At 38.6% G+C, this 27133-nt stretch overlaps 1 long non-coding RNA gene across 14 annotated transcripts in view; it reads left to right on the top strand.

Annotated features, from left to right (window-relative positions):
* LOC102160458 (uncharacterized) overlaps nt 1-27133 on the top strand; it is a 579515-nt gene that overhangs the window by 437802 nt on the left and 114580 nt on the right. For 3 of the 14 annotated variants that reach the window (XR_014804287.1, XR_014804286.1, XR_014804291.1), the window contains 3 exons: nt 9700-10004; nt 13433-13558; nt 15332-15395. This is a non-coding gene — a long non-coding RNA (uncharacterized LOC102160458). Of the gene's footprint in view, nt 1-9699; nt 10005-13432; nt 13559-15331; nt 15445-27133 lie in introns of those variants that run through there. The other 11 variants (XR_014804284.1, XR_014804285.1, XR_014804294.1 and 8 more) reach the window with 6 other exon arrangements.

A 27133-nucleotide genomic window follows, 5' to 3' on the forward strand; every position in this document is an offset into this window, starting at 1 on the left:
TCTATATGTCTGCTTTGGTACCAGTACCACACTGTCTTGATTACTGTGGCTTTGTAATATTGTTTGAAGTCTGGGAGAGTTATATGGTTTTATATAAATTTTTGGATAATTTGTGAAAAATGTCATCGGTAATTTGATAGGGATCACATCAAATCTATAAATTGCTTTAGATAGTATGGCCATTTTAACAATATCAATTCTTCCAATCCAGGAGTGTGGGCTAGCTTTTAATTTCTTTGAATCCTCTTTGATTTCCTGTATTAATATTTTATAGATCTCAGCATATAAGTCTTTCACCTCCTTGGTCAGGTTTATTTTTGGGTATTTTATTTTATTTTTTGGTGCAATTTTAAAAGACATTTTTGAATAGTCCTTTTCTAATATTTCATTGTTAGTATAAAGAAATGCAACTAATTTCTGAATATTAATCTTGTATCCTGCTACTTTGCTGAATTTGTTTATCAGATTGGGTAGTTTTGTGTAGAGTCCTTAGGGTTTTCTATATATAGTATCATGTCATCTGCATAGAGTGACAATTTTACCTCTTCTCTCCAATTTGGATACCTTTTCTTCCTTCCTTTCTTTCTTTCTGTCTGTCCTTCTTTTTTTTGTGTGCCTAAGACTTTGAACACTATGTTGAGGAAAAGTGGATGAGAGTGGGCCTCCTTGTCTTGTTCCAGATTTTAGCAGGAAGTCTTTCAGCTTTTCTCTGTTGAGTATTATATGGCTGTAGATTTGTCATAAATGGCTTTTATTATGTTGAGATAAGTTCCTTCCATTACCCACTTTGGTAAGAATTTTTTATCCTGAATGGATATTGAATTTTTTAAATGCTTTTTCTGAATCTGTTGAAATGATCATGTGGTTTTAGACTTTTCTTTTGTTAATGTGGTGTATTACATTGATTGATTTGAGCATGTTGAACCATACTTGTGATCTTGGGACAAACCTTACTTGGTCATGGTGTTTGATCTTTTTTTATGTGTTGTTGGATTCAGTTGGATAACATTTTGTTGAGAATTTTTGCATCTATATTCATCAAAGATGTTGACATATATATACATATATGCCAACAAAATATGTTGGCATATATATATATACATATATGCCTACACACATATACACACACACACACATATGTGTGTGTGTGTGTGTGTGTGTGTGTGTGTGTTTGTGTGTGTGTGTGTGTAGTAGCTTTGTCTGGTTTTGGTATTAGGGTGATGGTGGCTTCACAAAATGTCTTTGGGAGTCTTCCCTCCTCTTCAGTCTTTGGAAGAATTTGAGAAGGGTTGGTGTAAGCTCTTCTTTGTATGTTTGGTAGAATTCATCTGTGAAGCCGTCTGGTCCTGGACTTTTATTTGTAGGGAGGGTTTTTTTGTTTTGGTTTGGTTTTGCGGGGGCTTTTTTTTGTTTGTATTTGTTTGTTTGTTTGCTTTTGTCTTTTTAGGGCCACACCTGTGGTATCTGGAAGTTCCCAGGCTGGGGTTGAATTGGAGCTTTAGCCAGCAGCTGACAGCCAATGCCATAGCCACAGCACAGCAATGCCAGATCCTAGCCTGCAGACTTCACTGCTGCTGCAGCAATGCCAGATCCTTAACCCACTGAGCAAGACCAGGGATTGAACCCATATCCTTATGGATACTAGTCAGGTTCTTAACTCAGTGAGCCACAATGGGAGCTCCAGGAGTTTTTGTTTGTTTTTTTTTTAAATCACATTTTCTATTTCACTTCTAGTGGTTAGTCTGTTCAAATTATCTATTTATTCCTGATTCAGTTTGGTGGGCTATATATTTCTAAAGTTGCCCATTTCTTTTAGGTTGCATGATTTGTTGTCATATAATTTTTCCTAGTATTCTCATGGGTTTTTGTATTTCTGCAATATCAGGTGAGATTTCTCCTTTTTCATTTCTTATTTTGTTTGTTTGCATTCTCTCTTTTCTTCTTGGTGTCTCTGGCCAGAGATTTGTCAATTTTGTTTACCATTTCAAGGAACCAGCTCTTGGTTTTATTGATTTTTTTATATAATTTTAAAAAAATCTTTTTTATTTATTTCCTCACTGATCTTTATTGTTTCTTTCTCTCTGCTGATGTTAGGCTTTTTGTTCTTCTTTTTCTAATTCTTTAGATGGTATTTTAGATTATTTGAAATTTTTCTTGTTTTTTGAGGAAGGCATTGGCTCCTATTTTGTATCTGTTTACTTTAGTCAGAGAAGAATGCAATTTGAAACATTAGATTGGAAAATTCACTGAGTGGTTCTTTTTGTACTGTCTGTCGGTGCTAAACTTAGCTAAAAATTAATAGGCAATGATTTCTGAGTGGTTCCTTTTTATAGATAAGGAAATGGGGAGAAAAATAATAGGTTAAATTCTCCCATATGCTATATAAAAGGGAGATGATTTTGCCTGAAGATTAATTTGGTGATTAATACTGAAAGGGGTACTGACCACACATATGATATAACCAGAAAGGTTAAGAAAAAGCAGAGTGGTAGATGCAATTTGTAAGTCAAAGACAAAACAAATAACCATAACACTGAACTGGAAAAAATGCATACAAATGTATGGTAATTGTATCATAAATATCCTGAAATAGAAGGCAGTATGAGAAAGGAGAAATAGTTTGCCTGTGGAATGAGACAAAGGTAGCATTGTAATTTCCTCATTTGAAAAATAAAATAGTAATTAACATATATATCTTTCTCAGAATTTTATATGTATTCTCTTGGTTCAAACTCGCATCCCTTCTATAAGGTAGGTGTAGTTACAATGCATAAGATTAATTTTATGATTAAATGACAGATGACACAAAAAGCTTCTATGAAAACACGTCATAGATTTTGTTAAATATTATTACTATATTATTGTTTTTAAGAAGAACTCTACTTAAACCTAGGGTGACCCTTCCTAGCTATGTGCTTTGAGGTAGGGGGGCTCATGCTGAATTTTTATAAGCCTCTGTTATACCTTAATCACAGAGTTGTCATGACTATTACATGATTTAATAAGTTAAAGAAACTAGAATAATTTCCAGAGTGTAGAAGCTGATTAACAGAAGTTAGTTCCCTCAACAGCAATCTGGGCATGATAGACTAGAAAGCACTGATTTCTCAGTACTCCTGAGGTCGATCTAGAGCAGTGCTATCCGGGAGAATATAATGTGAATTAAAATGTTTTAACAAGTTTAAAACATAATGGAAATTTATTTGAATAAGATATTTTACTTAACTCAATTTATCTAAAATATTTCAATCTGAAATCAACATAAAATATTGGATTTTATGAGATATTTAATGTTTTTCATTACTAAGTTTTTGAAATCTGGGGTGCATTCTACACTTTGGGCACATCTTAATTGGACACTAAATTTTCATTGGAAATATTTGAGTTGTAATTAGATTTTATAAAATTGAGCTGACAATATAGTCACATACACAAGTTGCTCCTTAAATGTTTTTCAGTAAATGTATGAGTTATTGAATTCAGTATGTTTTTTATTTTAACCGATTTAAATTTTCAAATAAAAATTAAAATTTCAGTTCCTCAGTCACACTAGCCATATTTCATGTGCTTGATAACCATGTGTGACTAGTGGCAGTTGCATAAGGGTGGATGTACATGTCCCTACATATTCAGCCAACTGTGGGAGTGCAATAGAAACCTTCTTTTTATTCTCTCTAAACCCAAGAAGCCTAGTTTGGGGCAAGAGCTGGAGATGTCCCCGAAATTCTTGTTGAAAGCGGAATGTGAAAATAATGCCCATTTCGGTGAGATTCTTAAGGTTAGGGCTGATGTTGGACATGGTTCTGGATCCCACTGGGTCAGTGCCAATAAGAAGAAAGCTCCAGGGTGCATGAAGCCTGACCAGAATTCAAGAGATTCGGTTGGAACCAGATAGGCTCAATAATTCAGCCAATTGGAATTCTGTGTAGAGAACCCTGCAGTCCATTTGCTGGACTGTTTTCCAAATATTCAGTTGGTAAAAAATAGGGGAATGGTCATAGTCCTGAAACAGAAAATAAAAAGGGAAAAGAAACTATGAGTCTTATTCTCAGATAGACAAAATAAAGCTTAGAGAGCTTGAAGACCTTTGGGGAAGCAGCAAATTCAGGAAAGGCAGCAGGATTTGTTCTCTGGGACAGTGGTGCAATGTTACTTGAAATACTAAACTGTCTTTAGCTCTTCTTATACTAACTAGTGGGTGGGATTCAGAGAGAAAGACAGTTAAGAGAAAGAGTTCCAGCTGGGATAAGTGAGAAGACTTGGAACTTGGAATAAAAATGCCTGAATAAGTCATAGGAATCCTGCGCAAACATATCGTGGGTGTAATCATACATCAATGTAAATATTTGACATCAAAAAGGCACCATGATATACAGTAATAATATTCAGTGCATTTGACTCCCAAAAGGCCTCATATTAATAAAATTTTACAGTATCTAATGAGACAATAAAGAGAAGCAGTGGTAGTCTCGCTCTTTGATTCCTTTAAAAGAAAAAGATAGATACTCTCCATGTAAAAGGGTAAAGAACCCAGCTCATACACGTAGTCACCACAGGGGAATCAAATTAGAATTCTCCCCTTAGACATTTTTATGACAACTCTAGAAAACAGGTACTTAACATGTGTGTAAGTAATTCACTTCTAAATTGAATATTCAAGTTTATATGAGCTTTCACAGACTGTTGCCATTTTTGGTGGGCTATTTATTTATTTATTTAGCTTTTTTAGGGCCACACCTGTGGCATATGGAAGTTCCCAGGCTAGAGGTCAAATACTGGCACTACAGCTGCCAGCCTACACCACAGCCACAGCAACACGGGATCTGAGCCACATCTGCGAACTACACCACAGCTCACAGCAACGCCGGATCCCCAACCCACTGAGCAAGGCCAGGGGTTGAACGCACATCCTCATAGGTACTTGTTAGATTCGTTTCCACTGCTCCAGGAAGGGAACTCCTCTTTTTTTAAGTGCAGAAGTCACCCTTCACTCAGTGCCTGGCTGAGAAGCAGATAAGCCTCAATGATTTGTGCAAGACCGAAATGTATGAAATGGTTGAACTGAGACTGGAACCCAGATCTTCTGAGTCTCTCATTTATCCCATGTTTCCCTAATAAAGAAAACTTGTCATATGGTAGTTCTATGTATAGATTTCTAAGGTACCTCCATACTGTTCTCCATAGTGGTCGTACCAGCTCACATTCCCACCAACAGTGCAGGAAGGTTCCCTTTTCTCCACACCCCCTCCAGCATTTGTTTTTGGTGAACTTATTAATGATGGCCATTCTGACTGGTTTGATAAATAGATTCAGAATGTTGCCTTCGGGATGAATTAGCAATGGAATACTGCTATGTAGCACTGGGAACTCTGTCTAGTCACTTATGATGGAACATGTAATATGAGAAAAAAGAATGTATACATGTAAATGTTACTGAGTTACCATGCTGTACAGTAGAAAAAAATATATACACATAAATAAAAGATTTTTAAAAAGCCAAAAAAAAAGAAAAGAAAACTTGTGCTTTCTACAATCAAATATGTATTTTTTTAAAAATATAGGGCAAAATCCAAAATTACTACCAGAATGGATTTGAAATGTGTCTGGTGTTTACAGAGTGTATATAGAATAGAAATATAGTTTTATATATATGTAAAATAAAACAAATAAGAATTTTTAAAAATGAAAAAAATTCCCTATGAATGTACACCCCTAACTTATTCTATGTATTCTAGACATATGATTGTAATTTAAAATCCCTCATATATTACCATTAATACATAATGACTTAATAATCTATTTTAATTAGGGCAGCATGGTGTACAGAAAAGAGGTTAAATTCTACCAGTTACTAACTGGGCAATCTCTGAAACGCTTTCTTCCATTTCAAGGTGAGAGTAAGCTTATTCTTCCCAAATACTCCTTTCAATTTTTTTACATAGTACTTACCACTTTCTAGTGTGCTATATAATTTGCTGATTTATTATGTTTGCTTGTTAGCTATATGCCTCAACTAAAATCCAAACTCTATGAAAACAGTTATTTTCTGAGTGCTTATGCTAAGCACTGCTCATGGGAAATTCTTGGTCCATATTCAGATTTCATAAACTTAGCAGTTGAAAAAGCAAATTCAACACACACGAGTTGTTCCAAATATACTCAAAAATGTTTGCTGAATTTAATGAAAGAAGGAGGTTTCCTCTTAGCAAAGTATTAGAGTTGGAGAACAACTTCATCCTTCAGGAGTTCCCTGGCACTGTGTGGAATAACTGGGGGTCTCGGAGAATGTCAGTGGTGTGGCCACCTCCCTTCTGTCTTTCCTAGGGAGTATGAGCATGGATAGGAACAGAAGGCCTGTCATTCTCTTTGGACTGGGCGATGATGGGTCTTGAGGTAGAAATGAGGAGGACATGCAATTGTCCCTCTCTGTCTGAGGGAGACTGGTTCCAGGATGCCCCACAGATACCAGACCTCACAGATGCTCAAGTCTCTTGAGCCTATGAAAAATATTCAAGCACATTTGGTTGAATTTGCAAATGCTTAATCTGTGGATACCAGGAGCCAAGTCTAATCAAAAGAAGTTGTGAAGGAGTTCCTGTGGTGGCTCAGCGGTAACAAACCCAACTACGATCCATGAGGATGCAAGTTCCATCCCTGGCTTTCACTCTCAGTGGGTTAAGGATCCGTCATTGCTGTGGTATAGGTTGCAGATGTGGCTTGGATCTGATGTTGCTGTGGCATAGGCCAACAGCTACAGCTCCAATTTGACTCCTAACCTGGGAACTTCCATATGCCATGGTGCTGACCTAAAAACATAAAAAAAAAAAAAAAAAAAAGACACACAAAAAAACCCACAAGAGGTTGTGTGTTATGGGACAGGAAGCAGTTGAAGGAGAGAAGTTGGGAATCAGGAGTTAAGAGCAGAAGAGGCTCTAAATTGCTATCGTGTGAGTGATTTAAGAGGAAGGAAAATTAAAAAGTAGATATTTTCAGACCTAGGGCTCTAGGTTACAAATCAAATCCTTTTCATTTTCTTTAAATAGAGGAAAGCTCAGAATTCCTATTTAATTACTTTGTGTGGGTTGTTTCCTCTATCTGCAGTAAGGTGATGTGAGGATTAAATTACTCCTCCCTGCCATCCACCTCACCAAGGCCTTGCTCCGTAACTAGTATCTCAAAAGGATCTTCTACTGGCTCTTGTCCATGTATTTATAATGCTTGATAACACGTTTGTTTGCAGTTCTGATTGTGAGCTCCTGGTGCAAGGTGGTTTGTCATCCTTGTCTTCACGTCTTCAGTGCCAGGCACACGATTTGACATCCTAGGTATGCAATGCACGTTTGGCAAATGCAGGCGTGAATAAATGAATGAATGTGAATGATAAGCACTACCATAATAAGTGAGCATTCCCATCCAGTTAAAGCCAGCTCCTGATATATTGAATTATTTGCAACAGTTCCTTGCAATTCTAGTTTACTTCATTTACTTAATTAATTCGTGTATGCCACATTACTGAACCCCTACTTAGTGTGCAAAAGTGAAAACAGAGTCACTCCCTTCAGGGAGCTCACACTCCTGAGAAAACCCAGACCTTCGGGGAAGTACTATAACTGCTGCAATAGAGGAAGCACCAAAGATGATGGAACTAAAGAAAGAATATTTAAACTCCTGAGAGAATCTGGGGAAGCATCTCTAAGGAGATAGTCAGTGAGCTGAGATTTGAAGGTGGAGGAAGAATTTGGTGTGTGAGTGGGAGGGACATTCTAACAGAGACAGCAGTGAACATAAAACACAGAGCCATGAGACAGGATGGAAGATTATGGAGCTAAAGATGCAGTGACTGGGAGTTGTGAAGTTCAAGGTGAAAAATAGGAGGATGCAAGGCTGGACTTACGGAGGTGAGATAATGAGGGATCTTGTGTTTATTCTGAAAGGTTTATATGTTATCGTGAAGGCGGTAAGCAATCATTGTAGGATTCCTAGCAGAGGAGAACAGAATTGTGTCTTCTGTGGTACTGTGGGTCAGGACTTCAACATGTTATAAGGGGACACATTTCAACCCTGAACAGGTGGTTACTAAGATAGAGAATACAGAAGTGGGAATTTATTGACTAAGGGTGGTGGAGGGGAGGAAGAGGATATATTTGCTTTGGACACTTTAATTGGAGGTTACCTGTGGGATATCTAGGAGGCAGTGTTAGAATATAGTTGGCTAGGAGTTCCCGTCGTGGCGCAGTGGTTAACGAATCCGACTAGAAACCATGAGATTGTGGGTTCGATCCCTGGCCTTGCTCAGTGGGTTAACAGTCCGGCATTGCCGTGAGCTGTGGTGTAGGTTGCAGACGCGGCTCAGATTCCGCATTGCTGTGGCTCTGGTGTAGGCCGACGGCTACAGCTCCGATTCGACCCCTAGCCTGGGAACCTCCATATGCTGTGGGAGCGGCCCTAGAAAAGGCAAAAAGACCAAAAATAATATTATTAATAATAATAATAAAAAGAATACAGTTGGCTAAATGGAAATGGAATTCAGGAGAGTCTGGTTTGTAGACATATATGAGGCTGTCAGGAGCACCCAGGCGGTAACAGAAAATGTGAACATTGATTTGTAAGAGAATGTAGGGGAGAAAATGTGACAGACAAGGGCAGAACCAGAGACCTGTGTTTAAGGGAGAGCAGAGAAAAAAAGAACAAGGAAGTCCTGGGATGAGACCAGAGAGACGTGCCATGGTGGCAACCACGTCAGGAGAAACTCTGTTGGGAGTGACCCAAAAGATGCTCAAGTTTGTTTAAGCAACTGAAAGGAATATACAGGATCTCATAATCAAAAAGCCCAGAGGCAGAATTCAGCCTAAGCTAAATCCAGAGATAATATAATCACCACGTGGTTTTTCTTCTCTTTCCTGTAATTCTCCTTCACATCCGCTTCATTCACAAACTGTGGTCAGTGTGTCAGAATGGCTGCCCACTTCTCTAATCTTACTGGAAAAAGTATCTCTCAGTTGTCCCAATAAAAGTCCTGAAATTGTACCTCACTGGCTTTGTTTGTACCATTTGCCTGTCCCTGAACCAACCACTGTGACCATGGACAGGTGATACTCTGATTGTTAGGCTAAGTCATATGCCCAGGGCAGCCACTGAGGGTGAATTTAGCACGACTGAAAGGGAGGGAGGGGGAGTTGTTCCCTGCACCAAATCAAGGGCCCATATCAGAATAAGATCCGAAACAATAAATGTCCATCCCAAGATCCAAGGTAAGAGAGAAAGTGAAGAATAAAAGATACATCAATAGTATAGAATGCTACTGAGAAGTTAAATAAGGATAGGATTCTGGCAATGGAAATGTCATTATTGACTTTCGCCAAACTATGATGGAGTTGCGGGGGGGAGGGCAGATGTCAGGCAGCAGCAGGTGAAGATTTTAAGATTAGGAAAAAGAAAGATGTCTCAGAGATAGTGTAGTCACTGTGCCCAGTTACTTGACTTTGAATATGAAGAAAGATAAGGAGGGTAGCTAGAAGGAGATTTGGCATTCAGAGAGGGTCTATTTAAGCCATGAAGAGACTTGAGCTTGTTTATATGCTGATACATGAAATCACATGGGCATTTGCACATGAAGTGGAAAAAAGAGTTGCAGTGATGACAGACATGGTGGTAGGATGAATCATGGCCCCCAAAATATGTCTCCATTCTAATTCCCAGATCCTGTGAACCTGTCACCTTACATAGTGGAAGAAATTCTTCAGATGGGATAAAATGAAGGATTTTGTGGAGGAGGGATTATCCTGGTGAGCTTGATGAAACCACAAAAGTCCTAATAAGAGGGAGGCTGGAGGTCAGAGAACAGAGAAGATGTTGTACTGCTGGCTTTGAGGATGAAGGAGGGGATCACGACCACAGAATACAGGGGCTCCAGAAGCTGAACAAAACAAAGGGATTGTTCCCAAGAGGCTCCTGAAGGAATATGGGCCTGTGGACCTGTTTTTAGACTCTTCACCTCCAGATCTGTGAGTTAATGAATTGGTGTTGTTTTAAGCCACTCAGTTTGTAATAATTTGTTGTAACAGCCATAAGAAACCAATACAGCCATAGAAGTGAATTTCTGACATTTACAAACAAAACATTGGCATACACATTTAAAATATCATGACCTCTATTCTTACTGAGAACCTAGCAGGTTTAGACTTGTTTCCAGAGACCACAGAGGGCAAACATATATACTGCATGGTCAAGTAGAAATACTTTATGTAACAGTATTCTCAAGCATGTTGCAGGCCTTGTGATTCACTAAGAGATTTGCAACTCTTATTCATTGTGATCTTCCACATTAAATGAAATTCCAGTACTCTGCTAGGACGTTAGAGAACTAAGCAGACTTCTGTACTTTCTTATACATGGACCCTCTAAGAATAGTTAGATATTTTTGAAGTGAAAAATAAAATCAGCCTGATGAAGGAAGTACAGCTTCCATATTTAAAATTGTGTATAAGATCACCAAAGTTCAAGGAAAGCTGATTGATCTGATCTTTTCTTATTACTGGTAACCATAGACATGTGTCTGTTGTGAGAACATCCTTTTATGAAGCAGAAACAAGATTGTTTTGTTGCCTCTTTTAATCCCAGAGCTTGAATTTGTCCTGTATCATTTTCTTGTTTTGAGGGTCACTTTTCAACACAGGAGCACAGCTGTATGAGAGACCTCCTCCTTTGGAAATACAAAAATAGCACAACTTCCTATTATATCTCAGTTTCATTATAAGACAATTTTAGGCTGACCCAGGCTGCATGATTCACTAATGTCCAATCATCATGTGCAGTGGAGGTAGCTGAGCTAAGAGCCAGCCTTTCCTTCAACTGGAAAATTTGCAGACAAATGTTTATTTTATGAGGATGCTTCCTCTTCCCTATTGAGCTTATAGCATCTAACTACGCTGGCTGAATTGCAGTACTAAAGGCAATATCCAGAAAGCAAAGACGATATCCAGAAACCACTTACATTGCCTGATTTTTATTATTTACTGTGGGTACATGCATCACATTATTTACTTGCACTCACATTTCACTCACATAGATAATTGCCCCTCGTAAATTCCTAAACCACCAAAGAGCCTTGCATTTAAATCATGTACCCTCCCCTCCCAAAGAAAATTATGTAGAGGTGTTTAACTTTAGAGCTGGCAGACTCAAGAAGAGCCTGAAAAGTCTCTGACAAGTGTCACCAATCCAAATGAGAAGCTACGCCAACAGTACTGCTTTTATAACATTATGATCTGTCCTGTTATTGCGGCTCTGTGTATTTACCACCTGGCTTTGCAGTTTTTGTTTAGAACTCATTCTCCCTCGAAACTCATAACCTTCCAGTTTGGGGGTTGTGTCTGAAGATCCACTCCTCTCCCCACCTCCCAGAAATAATGGCTGGCATTATCACCAGTGCATAGCAATTATGGTTTCCATGTTTTGAACACTTACTATGTATCAAGATCTGTAAACATATTATCTCTTTGTCATCCTCACTGCAGTACTATGAGGTGGATATTATTAAACCCATTTTATAGATGATAAAACTGGGGCTCATGGAAGTATAGCATCTTGCATAAAGCCACAAAGCTAATCCAGGAAGTAGGATTGGATTCAGTTAGTCAGAACTCCTCACCCTGACTCTACATTGTCTTTCACATGGTTAGCAGCACAGAATAAATCATGAATGGATAGTTAGCTTCCTTGAGGTCCACCTATATGACTTTTAAATAGGAATAAATGTTACATACGAAAAATAGTACAATGATTCAGTGTTGGAGCCCTGGGTCCATTGGAATTTCCTTATCGTGCAACAATTTAGACAGCCCAGAGCTAGGGGTTGTCTTGTTGAGGCCAATTCAGTCTTGGCCAGATTTCTACAATGGCTTGATACAATGTCTTTTCTGGAGAAGAAGGTTGGAAAAAGCTGGGCAAGAGCAGTTAGTAGCTCTGGGTGTGACACTCTGAGTTTGACTTTTTACTACATTTCTTAACGTGGGGACTTCTAGGCTTTTCTCCTTCAGCAAGTGATCAAGCTGAAAGGACAGCAGGCTGGCCTCGTGCGATACAGCCAGTGCAGTTGCACAGGACAACATATTCACATGGGGGCCATGCCTTTGGCATTTAATGTTCTGTAGTTACCATCTTGAACTTCTTAATAATTGTATCTTTGAATTTGTGTATTGTAAGTAAAGTTTGATGACATTGGAGCAAGAGTTGGGGCTTGGAGTCTTGGCTCACAAACAGGCTCTTTTTCTTGAGACTAGATCTTGGCTCCTGACCCCTCTACCCTGGGGGTGACATGGGGTGGGGGAGTCAGTGCATATACAGATAGAGTCAGGGTTCAGAGTAGGTCCCATATGCTGAATTGTGGGTAAGCGCTGGGTGCCTGTGAACACTCTTGCCTTGTGAGTCCCCCCAGGACCAAGAGAATGAGAGGTTAGATACAAATAAAGAAAATACTATGACAAAAGCGTTTTACCCTGATTTTGTTCAGGAGGCCTTGCATCTTCATTGTATACTGTGCCCAACAAATTATGTAGCTGTCCTACAAGGAGGATCCAGATTTTTAGAGGGAAGATATGCTGCCAAAGCTGAATTTTTTTTTTTAACTTTTTTTTTTGGTTTATTTGTTAGATATTGGCTAGATTGATGCTCGTCAATCCTCATTTCTTTACTGGGTACTTTTATAGCAAGTTCCTGTATTTCTCAGAATCATTTGTAGTTAGTTCTGGCCCCTGTCGTGTGGGTTCGCGTGTGGCCTGGCCTTGAAAAGCTCCTCGTGATCCTCTCTTCTTCCTTCTCTCTTTTCACTCAAGGACTGGCTGGATACAAAGCATCCAGCAAGGGGCTCCAGGGAACCCTGGAAGATGGGGTTGCCCTGAGATGGATGGAGATAGGATCCCCAGAGCACCATTGGAAGGCTGTCCACCAAACTTTGTATAAGAAACACACATCAATTGTGTTAAGCCACTGAGAATTTGGGATTATTAGTTACAGAAATAGTGTTAATTAACCCAGCTGTGATATTTTCAACAAAAGACATTTTTCTTAAGCAGGGTCTTCAAGCTGTAACCTTCAAGCCAAATTGGGCCACCACCTGTTTTTTAAATACAGATTTATTAGGAGTGCAGCCGTGTCCATTTGTTTATGAATTGTCCATGGCTGCTTTCATGGTACAGTGGCATAAAATGTGACAGAGAGAGTTTATCCCGCAAACCCTAAGATATTTATAGTCTGGCCATTTATAAACGACATTTGCAAACTACTGGTCTTAGAAATAACCGAAGGTAGTGGCTCCACTGACTTGTCATCAAATACCTCTATGCTGACTTGGATGAGGCTTTTTAAGATAAAAAATTATGTAATCTGGACAATATGATTTTAATTCTTACTCTTTCCCCCTTTCTATCCTTAGAGCAAATTGTTTTGCAAAAGATGTGAAATCAAATCCAAGATGCTTGCTATTGTGCAGTTGATTATGAAAATAACAACAATGATAATACTAACAATTAAAATGATAACTGCCAACACTCATTGAGCTGTATGTATCCAATGTATACAATGTTATATGTGCTTTATCTGTCTTAATTCTCACAACATCCTATGAAATGGGAGTTATTATTTAATTTTATTGATAAGAAAACTAAAGATTAGAAAGGTTAATGACTTGCCCAGTATCAATCACTAGGGCACTGGAAAAGCTGGATCAACATAACTCCTGGGAGTCTTGGAGAGCCAGTGTAGCTTTACTATCTCAGTGGCAGGAAAGGACAAAGTACCCAACTTAATTCCTATGTAATCACCATAAACATCTCTTCTTGAGCCGTCATCTCTTCTCAAGACTGATTTTTCAGGTTTGTGAATGAATGAAAAAGCTATTCAATCCCCAAAGACATAAAGAACAGGTAAAACCACAAATGCCACTTGAGAATGTAAGAATGCAATTTGCAAATGAATGAGTAGGAACTGAATCAGTAACATAGAGAAAACAGAAATCTCCTCGCAGGGGAGAAAGTCAAAGAAGGAATCTATTGTCACCAATTTCCAGAAGCCTCAGGAATTGGAGACATCAGGTACTTCTAAAGGTGGGGGTTAAAGATTGGGCTGAAAAATACGAGGAGTGGTTGTAAAAGAATCAACTAGATCACCCAGATTTACTCCCTCTCTCCAGCTACCAGGTGATTGGCCTTCTCCTAAAACATTTAACCAGAGGAGTTCAGTTTTCAGTGTTGTAGATACAGTGCAGTTGGTGAAGGAAGGTACTGAAAACAGAGAGATCAACATATATAGACACACACACACACACACACACAGACTCACAATGGTGAGAAGAGCACGTCTTTTGAATCTCTTCTTACAGAATCCTTGTTGTAAGGATTATACCCTTCGAGAAAGATAATGAAAGAGTCCTCTTTGGGGAAATAATCTCCCAGGAATTAAAAAGCAAACAAACAAACCAAAAAACCCATGGACCCTGACATTAGAGAGTCACCCAGTACCACTTCCAGTAACCTTAGAGTGAAATCTACTAACTATGAATATGTAGCCTATGACTATACAGTGCTCCACTTTTAAATATGAACAGATAGCCAGCAATCAGCAGAATTTTGAGGAAATTCTCTAGTTATATAAAGAGATCAGAACAAAGAAGTAGATGCAAAGAGGATGTAAAGAAAACAAGATAAATAGAAAAATAAAAAACAAAATACAGCAAATAATTTCCTTAAATAAATGAAAAATAGGATGAGACTTAAAAAAAAACAGAAATCCTTGGATGTTAATAGGTCTTGGACATTAAAAATAAATTAGCATGACATTTTAAAAAGCCAATAGAAAATTTGAAGATAGAGTTAAGAGAAACTTCTAAGGAGAAAAGCAAACATGAACTAAGGTTCAGGACGTTGATAAAGAATTAAAACAAAATACAAAGTAGTAGGTTCAATTTTTTTTTTTTTTTTTTTTTTTTTGTCAATAGTGCTAGGATGAGGGAAAATGGAGAGAAAGAAATTACAAAAGAAATAATAATGAAAATTTCCAGGAATTGAAAAACATACGTATAATCATTGAAAGAGCCAACTGAATGCCCATTTCAGAGAATGGGATAAAATATACAGGATGGCACATTATCATGGAGTTTCCCAGCACTGGAGATTAAGAGGATCAGGAATGAGAATGAAGTTAGATTTCACACTAACAATATTGTAGGCTAGAAAAAGTGGAGCAACACTTTTATAATGCAAAGAGGAAATTATTTCTAGTTTGTAAGATTTCAAAAAATGTACTTCATATGCATCCTTTTTTTTTTTTTTCCCAGGAAGCTACAGGTGATGTATCCACAAATATGACTAAATCAAGAATGAGAACACTGTGGAATCCAGGTAAGAATTCAACCCAGTGGACAGGGACAGATGGAATTCCCAGGATAGTACTTGTACGGTATGCCTGGAAATCAGTTGGTTCAGAAAAGGAAGATGAAGGGGATTTGGGGAAGGAGTAGTGTTATTTATAATAACCTAATTGGAAAAAACCCAAATGTCCATCACTATCATCAAGATAAATAAATAGTGGCATATGCAACAACGTAGCATTATAACAATGGAAATGAACATGGGCTACAGCTAGGCAACAATGTGGATGGATCTATTGGGTGAAAAAGCAGCAACAAAAGAGCACAACATATGATTTCATATACCCAGACAATATTAACGTGGTAATAAAAGTGAGAACAGTGGGTAGTTTCTGAGAGGGAGGGAGGTCAAGGGAGACTTCCAGGGGATGGAGGAAGGGGCTGATAATGTTCTGGTTTTGACCTGGATGGTGGTTTTGTAGGTGCGTTAACTTTGCAAAAATTCATCACTTATGATTTGTAAATTTTTCTCTGTATGCATAATATTTTCAGTTAAAAAGTTTACTTTGAAAAAGACAGAAAACAATAGCCTGTTTACAGTATAATCCCAATTTTACTTTGAAAAGTTATGCCATTAAAAAAAAAAAATGATCCAGGAGTTCCCACTGTGGTGCAGTGGGTTAAGGATCTGGCATTGCCACAGCTGTGGCATAGTTCACAGCTGTGGCTCAGATTCAATCCCTAATCTAGGAATTTCCATGTGCCACAAGTGCAGTCAAAAAAAAAAAAAAATCTACAGCAGAATGTTAATAATGTTTACCTCTTGGATGTACCATTATTGAATGAGTTTTATTTTTTGTGAGTTTATATACTTGTCTCAATTCTCTATAATATATGTATTAATTTTTTATTTTTGTCTTTTTAGGGCCATGCCCATAGCATATGGAGGTTCCCAGGCTAGGGGTTGAATCAGAGCTGTAGCTGCTGGCCTACACCACAGCCACAGCAACATGGGATCCAAGCTGCGTCTGTGACATTCACCACAGCTCACAGCAATGTTGGATCCTTAACCCACTGAGCAAGGCCAGGGATCAAACCCACAACCTCATGGTTACTAGTCCGGTTCGTTAACCACTGAGCCACGACGGGAACTCCTATATGTATTAATTTACTATGAGACAAAAGGAAACATAGAAAGAACAACACAACATTGAGACAGTATTTTCCCCTGCTTATCTGAATATCAAAGATTTAAAAGATAAGAGCATGAGAGATGAGTGCCCCCATATCCTGTTGGTAGAAGTTATAAACTGAGACATGTATTATTAAAACGGGTCCACCATTTCACCCAGTCAATTTTACCCCAAAGAATTTATGCAATGGTGACAGATGGACAAGTATGTAAAGATCTTTATGAAAGGATGTTAATTTTAGCTGTTTTTTAGTTAAAAGGGAAACTATTAAATGTGCAGTAAAAGGAAACTGGTTCAATAAATTATGTTATATACTCAGAATGGAATGCTATACAGTCATGAAAACTGAGTACTTGGATCTATATTTATTAACATGGAAGGCATTTGTGTTATAGAACAATGTATGGTTTGATCATATTGTAATAAATATATGGATATATATGTACTGAGACAGAGCAATAATGATTATCTCTGGATGATGAAACTATACGATTTTTACTTTTTCATCATTCTTTTCAGTATGCTTGATTTCTCTTGTATAGCTACATTAGCCGACTGGGCTGCTAAAACAAAATGCTATAGACTGGGCGGCTTAAACAGCAGACATTTATTTCTCACAGTTTGGAGTCTGAGAAGTCCAAGATCAAGGTGCCAGTCAATTTGATTCTCGGTGAGGGCCCTCTTCCTGTTGTGCAGATGTCTACCTTCTTACTGTGTCCTTACATGGCGGAGGGGGGGTAGTGAGAGGATGAACTGTAGTCTCTCTTCTTTTTTTTTTTTTTTCATCTTTTTTGTCATTTTCTTGGGCCGCTCTCGCGGTATATGGAGGTTCCCAGGCTAGTGGTCCAATCGGAGCTGTAGCCGCAGGCCTACACCAGAGCCCCGGCAACGTGGGATCTGAGCTGCGTCTGCGACCTACACCACAGCTCACGGCAATGCCGGATCCCCAACCCACTGAGCAAAGCCAGGGATCGAACCCGAAACCTCATGGTTCCTAGTCGGATTCGTTAACCACTGCACCACAATGGGAACTCCTGTAGTCTCTCTTCTTATAAAGGCACTAAGCTCATCGGGGGGCTCATCCTCGTGACCTCATTTAAACCAAACTTCCCCCCAAAGGCACCACCTCCAAATACTATCACATTGTGGGTTAGGGCTTCAGCGTATAAATTTTAGGGACACAATGTTTCTGTCCATAACTAACAGCATATGCATAACTTATGTAATAAACATAAATGGCCCGCTGTTTTCATTTTGGAGAGAACAAACTAGCTAAGAGGCAGTGAAGTATTAGTCGTGCCACGGAATAGCCATGTTTTATTTTAATTTTCTTTTCCACTCGAGTTGTCGTACTTGTGATTTTAATAGAAATTTGTTCTATAGCAATTGCATAGGAAAAAAGAACTGTCTTAAAGAGAATCTTGAATTCCTTACCTATTTTTACTCTTATCCAATACAGTGACCTTGGAGGGAAGACAGTATAGGTGTAAGTCACAGCTTGGCCACCGATCAGCCATGTGATGATGCTAAGCTAGTCACATAGCTTCTCTGAGCCTGAGGTTCTTCAGGATAATAAGATTCTTACCTAGTCGAGAAAATGTAAGCTGTGTGTGAAAGGCCTTGCCAGGCGTAGTCACTGCTGAATATTTCCCACCCTCCGAAACTGGAATGGTCCCTGACCCAAAGTAGGTCGGTAGATACTTGTTAAATGAATGAATGTGTACATGCCATCGTTTTGGAAACTCTGAAGTGTGTAACTGTAGGTGTTGGTTATGTAGTCATTCACCATGATCACCCCGATCGCTGTTTGTTGTCGTGGAACCAGTTTGGGTTACAGAATAGCACGGGTGGGGTGCTTAGTAACATTTCTTTTTAGTCTGTAGAAATTATTGCAATATTCAAAATTATACTTGAAACACTGAGAGTCCAGAGATTTATGGCATGTGTATTAGTAAAGCTATATGATCTTATAAAAATGGAAGTTTTGTGCATATTTAAAATCAAGTCTTCTGCTTGGTTTTGTGACTACATAAATCGAAAAACGTATTTTCTTCCAAAATAGACTCATCCAAAAAATAGTGGTATGGTGGATATAAAGTAATTTTTATGGGTAGTAGTAAATCTTTGTGGAATAAGATCCCAATCTTTTTGTGAAAGCATGGGACATACTTCTGGATGCTGATAGCTTTATGCAGAAACTACAGAGAATGGTAAGTATTCTAGTCACCTATTCTAATTAAAATTGAAATTGAAATCTGGGTTCTAATGAAGAGAAGCTTAGTGCTGGTCCTGTGGGGACTCTTCAGAGAATAAGAGGAAAAATGCACAAAGGCATAAAAAGATTTTACACAGACATTCTCTTCCCATGTGCTTTATTTGAACATACAATTTATATTTTATATAGGAGCATGTCTTTCCTTGATGGAAGCCAAACACTGTCCTTTTGACATGGACATTCTGAAAATTGTGTCACGTCCCAGTAGCACAGACCCATTTTGGATGCTTTGGCATTATACCTGTGACACTCTGTCTCAGGGAAATTAGATGACAGCTCAGTTCTATCTGAGAATTAGTTTCATTACTACCAATTTGGGGCTCAATGTCAAAGGTTATTTCTGTGTTGGAGGAAAAAGTTGGGTTTCTAAAGGGATAGTAAAGGAAGAAGAAAACTTAAAACTCCATACAAATCTTATTGGATAACTTTAAAAATTAGCTCTGGATGTCAGATTATTTTATAACATTCCTTTAAGAGCTTTTTGGTCAGTACCACCCAAGCACGATCCTAGAGAATGCATTCAAAGAGATAATTTATTCAAAACATCGACAAGAAATAAATGTTTAAAATAAAGACATTTCAAAGGAAAGACATCAAAATGGTGATTTTTTTTATTAAATGTGTTATTATCATAAACATAACATAAATATAGGACATGGAAACACTTAAAAATCCTTTAAAGTATTTTAAAAGATACATTTGCACCACTTCAAAAAGACATGACTTCAAGACATTTGAATCAGATTCAACTATTTTTTTTAAACCTTGAACTGCATTTGTTGCTAAAACATGACAGATAAAGTGTGTCATTCCTATGTCTTATAGAGTATTTCCTGTTATATTTCTCCACATTTATTCTCTTAGGTTAATTGGGGAAGTAAAATTAATTCTCTATTCAGGATTCCTTCTCAGTCAAGAACAAAGGCATTTCAGCCTACAGGAAAATATCTGAAGGCAGAAACGGTTCTAGAAAGGTAATAAACACTGCATTAAGGCATCTTTCCCTGGCTGTGAGCATTCCACAGATGAAAGTTAGCAACTGTCTGCTGGACACTGTGAGTGGCAGGTTGTGTGTCAGAGAGAGAGCTCACAGCTCATCTATTGTGAACAATATGCAGTGTCTTCCTGAACCTCCCTTGGTTACTATGCAGAGAGGGGGCTGGGAGAGAAACATCTCCCCAGCAACACCTAAAGGAAGAGCAGGCTGAAAAAAACAGCACTCAAAATAACAAGGACAGATCTGACACAGACTACCAGCAGAGTTTGATTAAAATGTACCCAAATTGTAACTTTTCCTCCCCTATTTAACTATAAGACACCAGTCACTGTTGCTTAATGTCAATGCTGTTAATGAAGTTGTCAGGCTTGTCACTTTCATTGAATACCAACCTTACTAAGAAACTGGTACTACAATTACCTCCAGCTCTATATGCTTAAATTCATCAAAGCATGCCCAGGCTTCAGACTGTGCCAGATCTTTAAAGAATTTCCCTATGGCTTTGGAGTCTGCCCCCATCAGCACACCTCAGCGTGCCCTGTGAAAGACAGAAGCTTGAAACATTCATCAGAAACAAACAAACAAATTTATTTAGAACTTCCTCCAAAATGGGCCAACAGGCACTTGGAGAATTCTATTCTCCGTAAGGAGAACCAGCCTCATTCACAGGTTCTGTGGCACTTTTTGAGGCACTCCAAGACTGTCTCCCTACTATCTGTGTTCCCATCCGTTCCACAAGTGAAATAAAATTCCATTTTCCCTTTATTCATTCATTCATTCCTTTATCCTTTCATTCAAGAAATATCTGAGTATCTGTATTAATATTGGACCAGACATAGATGGTGATAAAAAGAGGAACACATCTTTAAGAGGTGGAAATTCTAATAGGGTAGAAAGACTTGTATGTAAATAGCTAACTAACATCAACATCCAAGGTAGTTAGAAGCACTGCAGAGACAAAGTATTGTGGGTTGAATTTCAGGTGAGAAGATAAGAGAAAGTTTGAAGCTGTGGTTGCATCTGAACCAGGGCTTCAAAAGTGGATAGTATTTGAATATTGGGGTGCTAGCGGAGGTCTCTCCCTAGAACTTCTGATCTTCACATAGCTGGCTCCTTCTCACTCTTTAGTTTGAAATCAAACATCATCTGCCCAGAAATATCTTTCCCTGAACACTCAATGAAATGACACCTCCCACTCACTCTCTATCACATTCTCTCTTTTATCTTCAGAGGACTTACCACTTTCTGAAGTTACTGTGTTATTTATTTACTGCTTTCACTCATTAGAATAAAAGCTCCATGAAAGTAGATACCTTGTCCCACTCGATTGGTGCTGTAATCCCAGGGCCCGGAATGAAGCATTGTATGACTGGCCTGCAGTAAAAACTCAAAAAAATGTCAGTGAATGAACGGAGTCAAAGAGGAAAATTAGACTCTAGGCATAGGGAAGAATATACAAAATGCTGAGCTGGCTAGAGTCCACGGATGTGCATAGGAAACTCCAACAAAGTGCAAGGTCATGGCAGAAAACACATTCCAAAAGGGAGAGCGAGGCAGATGTTGAGAGTGTCAAATACTAATTTGAGGAATTTGAACTTTTTTCTCTTATAAGTGGGCAGCCATAAAGTTTAGAATAGGAAAGTCACTCAAAAGCAATGTTGGAAAAGCTTAGCCTTTCTACTGTGTCCAGAATAAGGGCGCAGAGACTGAGGTCTGGAGAAAGAATTAGAGAACTATTCAGTAGTTTAAGAGGGAAAAGTTAGATGCATTACTTTCGAGAAGGACCAAGGAATGATAATTAATCCCCAACAGCTCTGTGAATTTGTGTCTCCAATCCCTCTGACAAGAATTAAGTAAAAACCATTCAAGGAAAAATATTAAGTAACAAAAGTACATGTGATGGGGATAAGTATAAAGGGAAGAAGAAAGGGTAATTATGGGACCTTTATATCCAAAGAGGCAAGAGTTGGTTGGAAAGGCCTGCAAGGATGAGGGGATGACCTTGAAACCACCTTCACATTGTTTCTAGATCTAGTCCCATCTTTTAAGCTAAGAAAACCCAGTTTGGTTTCAGATATAGTTTTCCATGTCATTTTTTTTTTCTTCCCTCTTTATCGCTGGATCTTGTGGCAACACCAGATCCTTAACCCACTGAATGAGGCCAGGGATTGAACCCACATCATCATGGACATTATGTTGGGTTCTGAACCCATTGAGCCACAACAGGAGCTCCTTCCATATCTTATTCATTCCTTAGGACAAAGAAAACACTGTTCCATTGCCCACTAGCCACCTCATGTCACCTGCTAGGCTACACTTTAAGACCTGGTCCTCACATTCGGGTGGCTCTTCAAGAAGATGTGACTATTATAGAAAACAAACTGGTGGTTACCAGTGGGGAGGAGGAGTGGAGGGACAAGATGTGGGCAGTGGATCAAGAGGTGCAAACTACTACATGTACAATAAATAAGCTGTAAGGATATAGTGTACAGCACAGGGACCATAGCCAGTAGCTTGTAATACCTTTAAATGGAGTACGGTCTATAAAACTTTGAATCACTATGTTATACACCTTAAACTAATATAATATTGTAAATCAGCTACACTTCAAATAATTTTTTTTTTTTTTTTTAGGAAAAAGATCTGAAACTGTAGCAAGCTGTGGAATCAGAGCAACAGGGTTCAGAGTCTGGCTCCACTCAGTTGTCTGCCCTTGACCAAATTATCTAAATGCTCTATGCTCAGTGACCTCATTTATGGAATTGTGATGACAATAGTAGTGCCAATGACATGGAACTTGTGAGAATGAATGAGCTAAAACATGTAAAGTGCTTGGAGGCGTACCTGGCACAAAGAAAATACTCAGAAAACTTAGCAGTTTGTTTTGTTTTGTTTGTTTTGTTTTGGTTGTGCCCACCATGCAGACGTTCTTGGGCCAGGGATCAAATCCGTGCCACGACAGTGACTGGAGCCACAGCAGTGACCATGCCAGATCCTTCTACCACTAGGCCCCCAGGGAATTTCAGTCGTTATTATTAATACTGCTTGTGCTGCTCCTCATGCATTCCTACTCTCTAGCATTGGGCTCTGTGTGCTCACTGTTACTCATTAATATCCATGAGAAAAGCATGGCTTTCTTTTATGTTCTGGGTTATAAAGAAACCTTCTGGAAAGCCATGTATTTGTCAACATGCGTAATGTCAAGGTGCCTGCTTTGGATAGGAGACTTCTCCTGTGAGTTACCCACGAGTGACACACTTGCCAGCCCTGTGTACGTCATCACCATCGTCACTGTCATACTGGTGACCGTGTAATAAACACTTACTAGGTACCAGATCTTTCCGTTTGATCCAAATAGTAAAGGAGCATAGAATGTGGGCCAGACATCCTTCTAGGGCCTAGGAATGTATCAGTGAACAGGGATAAGTACTTTTTAAAAAAATTATTAAGATATAGTTGATATAAAAATATTAATATAAGGTTCAGGTGTACAACATAGTGATTCAAACTTTTTAAAGGTCATATTCCATGTATAGTTCTAAAGTATAGGCTATATTCCCTGTTGTACAAATGTATCCTTGAAGCTTTATTTATTTTACACATAGTGGTTTGTACCTTTTAATCCCCTGCCTCTTTCTTGCTTCTTCCCCTTCCCTCTCCCCACTGTTTAACCACTAGTTTGTTCTCTATATATGTGAGTCTTTTTCTTTTTTGTTGTATTCACTAGTTTTTTCTTTTTTAGATTCCACATATAAGTGATATCATACAGTATTTGTCTTTCTCTGTCTGACTTATTTCACGTAATATAATACCCTCTGAGTCTATCCCTGTTGTAGAATTAGTACTTTATAAATGTAGTTTCATTTAATCTTCCCCAAAGCGAGGCTGCATTATCGTTCCCCTTTTATTGATAAGTTTGAGGCACCACATAACTATTAATACCTGTGAAAAATTACACAGCTATTAGGTGGCTGATGTAGGCTATTACTCCAGGTCTGTCTTCAAAGTGTGTGTTCCTTCCAGTAAGCCACACAGCTTCTTCAACATCCTGAATCTATAAAGTCACAAATATTCTTTTGTAAATGCCTATAGCTTATGTTGAGTGAAAGTGCCTTTATTTGAAGTTCCATCAAATTGACATTTCTGAGAAAGATATAATATAAAACTGAGTTAAAAGGATGATCCAGAGAGAATTCTAATAAAATAGTTTAGGTGTCTCTCAGCAAGTATTTCTTTATCAATACATAAGCATTTAGGTATCATTGAACATGAAGGTGATGCCAGTCTGTTTTTGGCAGTGATGGAAAGCTGATGCAAAGAAGCTTAAGCAAAAAGTGAGGAACCGTATTGGTTCATTTAACTCAATCCTAGGAGGGGTTGATGGATTCAGGTATGTCGGGATTCAGGTGCTCAAAGAATATCATCAGGGCTTGTCTTGTTCTATTTCTTCTTAGTTCTACTTTCTTCCCTAATGGCTTCAGTTTAAAGCAGGAAGCTCACTCTTCTTTTGGTCAACCTGCCCTTTCAGCTCCTGATCCCGTATAACAAACACCTTTTTTTTTTTTTTTTTTTTTTTTTTTCCTGTGGCTCTGGTCAAGCTCCTGAGGGAGGATCTAAGTGAACCAGCCTGGGTCGTGTATCTGCCAGGTACAGTGGAGAGGAGCACTTGGATTCTAGACCATGTGCATGCTTGAGCTCTATTGGCTGAACTGGGTCCTATGGAAAGCTAGAGATATGAATATCTCCCACTACCAAAGAGATGCTGAAACAACCAATGTAGTTAGGAAATTTCAAAGCTGCACAGGACAGAGAGTAAGCAGAGAGTGGCAGAGAATCCAATGAAGTTCTCCAAAAGAAAGCCACAGTTAATCACTGCAATAAAAGATTACTGTGGTCACTCTGGTAATGTTGCTATTTTGATACAAGCTTTAAATTACTGATCTGAAACATAAAAGTTGAAGATTTATGTGGAATTAACATTTTACTGAAGTGATAAATAAATGCTGGATATAATCCTTCAAATGTAAACCAATGCTCTATCTGGGTTAGGCCCTAAAACAGTTATACTAAAAGAATATTTTGCTTTGCAAGTTGCTGGAAACTTGCACCGTTGCAAAGTTTCAGTCCTCCCCAAAGCAAATCCTTTTCTTGCATAAATTTGTGATTGAAATGAAGAAAGTATCTAGGCGATAAATTCTGTGTACCTTCTCAATTCATACTCTTTCATTTCCCTAGTTTTCCATTTCTCTCTCTCTCTGCTTTCCTCCATCTCTTCCACTCTTCTCTCCTGCCTTATGCCAATGCATCTGTCAGTATCACTTGACCTGCTTAATTGTGCATAAGCCCCCTGCCATCATGCATCATGTACAAATATTATACAAAATATGTATTACCCAGAACAAAGCTAAATTGTTGCCCTAGAAAGCTTTCCAATTAAAGGCTGTATCAAGGAGTAATTTTGCTAGAGAATTGATACCTGTCTTGGCAAAATTTGTTCACATGTGGAGAAGGGAAGAAAGAAAAAGGACTAACAATTTCTGGGTGCTTAAATACTAAGTGAAGTAGGTTTGTCTGTGTTCTCTTACTGAAATCACCCTTACCCCAGCTTTCATGAACCAGCTATAATCACCATCTTGTAGATAAGGAAACTGGTCTAGAAGGGGTGAAATAATTCAGCCCATGTCACCTGGAGAGAACAATCCAAAACTTGAACCAAGTCTGGCTGATTCCAGAACCATTGTGTTTTGCAAGTCCAATAAGTATGTGATTTTTATGTCCTGACACCACATCCACTCTGTTATTTCTCCCACATAGTTCTTTAGTTTCCACTTCAATGCCATCCAGAGTAGTCTACTTTAGCCTATCATCAGCTTCCTCCCAGACTAATCTCTCCTCAACTAATCTTGACTTCTCCTTTGCTCTCCTTCATTCCCTCCTCCACCTGCCTAAGAAACATTCTAGATACAGATCTGCGCATGTCATCCACTTTCTTTAAAACCCTTAAAAGGCTCCTAGTACCCTTGAGGGTCACTTTCAAAGTCTTTAACCTGACCTCACCTTCACCGACCTCCTCAGGTCCATCTTTCATTCCCCTCATTTTATGTTCTAGCCATATTGAATGTGTTCTAGGTCCTCGAATATAACACACTCATAGGCTGCATGCCCAGGGAGGGCAGGCGTCATGGCAGTCTTGCTCACCAGTGACTTAGTGCGGTGTCTGACACTCCACAGTAGGCTCTCATTTTGTGTTTGTCAGATGCTAAATGCATTGAAGTTATGCTCCCTGACATTGAGGCTCCCTGAGCCTAAGTTGATAGGAAGTATATACATACATGAAACAGTTATGCAAAACCCACATTATCAAGTGATATGCACTCTGATAGTCACAGAATACCAAAAGAATAATGAAGAGCTAAAAGCCATTTAAAGTAGTTTACACAGTTACTTATTTGCTCTTCTGGTTACGCAGTATTTGTTTAGATTATGTGACGTATGTAATGTTGTGCCATGTCCTGAGGATACAAAGAAATCGTTTCTCCAGGATCTAACAATCTAGCTAAGGATGTAGGACACACACGCGAACACACACACACACACACACACACACACACACACACACACACACACTCACTGGTTAAGCAAAATGGGAAACATTATAATTGCCTTGGAAGGCCAAAGCAGAGAGAGATCAATACTAGTTGGCATGTCTTGGAGTCTGGATGAAAGAAATGGGCCTGTGAAAGAAATGGGCCTGGATAAATAGTTAGGATTGGAAACCAGAAGGGATTGGGGAAGGTATCTGGGTGAGGAAAGAGCATGATCAGCAGAGTTATAGATGGGAAGTGTATTGACTAGAGTGAAGGGTTTGTATGGGGAAGTAAAAGGCAGGATTAGACAGATTGGAGGGGCATTGATTTTATAGAGTCATGAAGCCAAGCTGAGGGCTTTGTACTTTATAGGAGGCAGTTAGGAATTCTCTTGATTTGGATTTGACACAAAAATATTGTTATTTTTGAAAGATGGAATCTTTTCTGAGTCTTTCAGAAAGGCCTAAGTATTTATTGTTCTGTGTTTCTACTGATTTTAAGGATCATTTTATAATTATTGGGTTATTGTTCTTACTTCTCACCACATAGTTCTTTAGTTTCCACTTCAATGCCATCCAAAGTAGTCTACTTTAGCCTTCCTTGAGGAAAGAAGGCTGCAATTTTGGAGTTCCCTGGTGGCATAGTGGGTTAAAGATCTTGCATTGTCACTGCTGTAGCTCAGGTTTGATCCCTGGCCCAGGGATGCACATGCTGCAG

This window comes from Sus scrofa, chromosome 5, assembly GCF_054392235.1.
Source record: "Sus scrofa isolate SSC_HxYL_T2T_F1_AM1 chromosome 5, Sscrofa_HxYL_maternal_Yorkshire_Landrace_v2.0, whole genome shotgun sequence".
Classification (NCBI taxonomy): Eukaryota; Metazoa; Chordata; class Mammalia; order Artiodactyla; family Suidae; genus Sus; species Sus scrofa.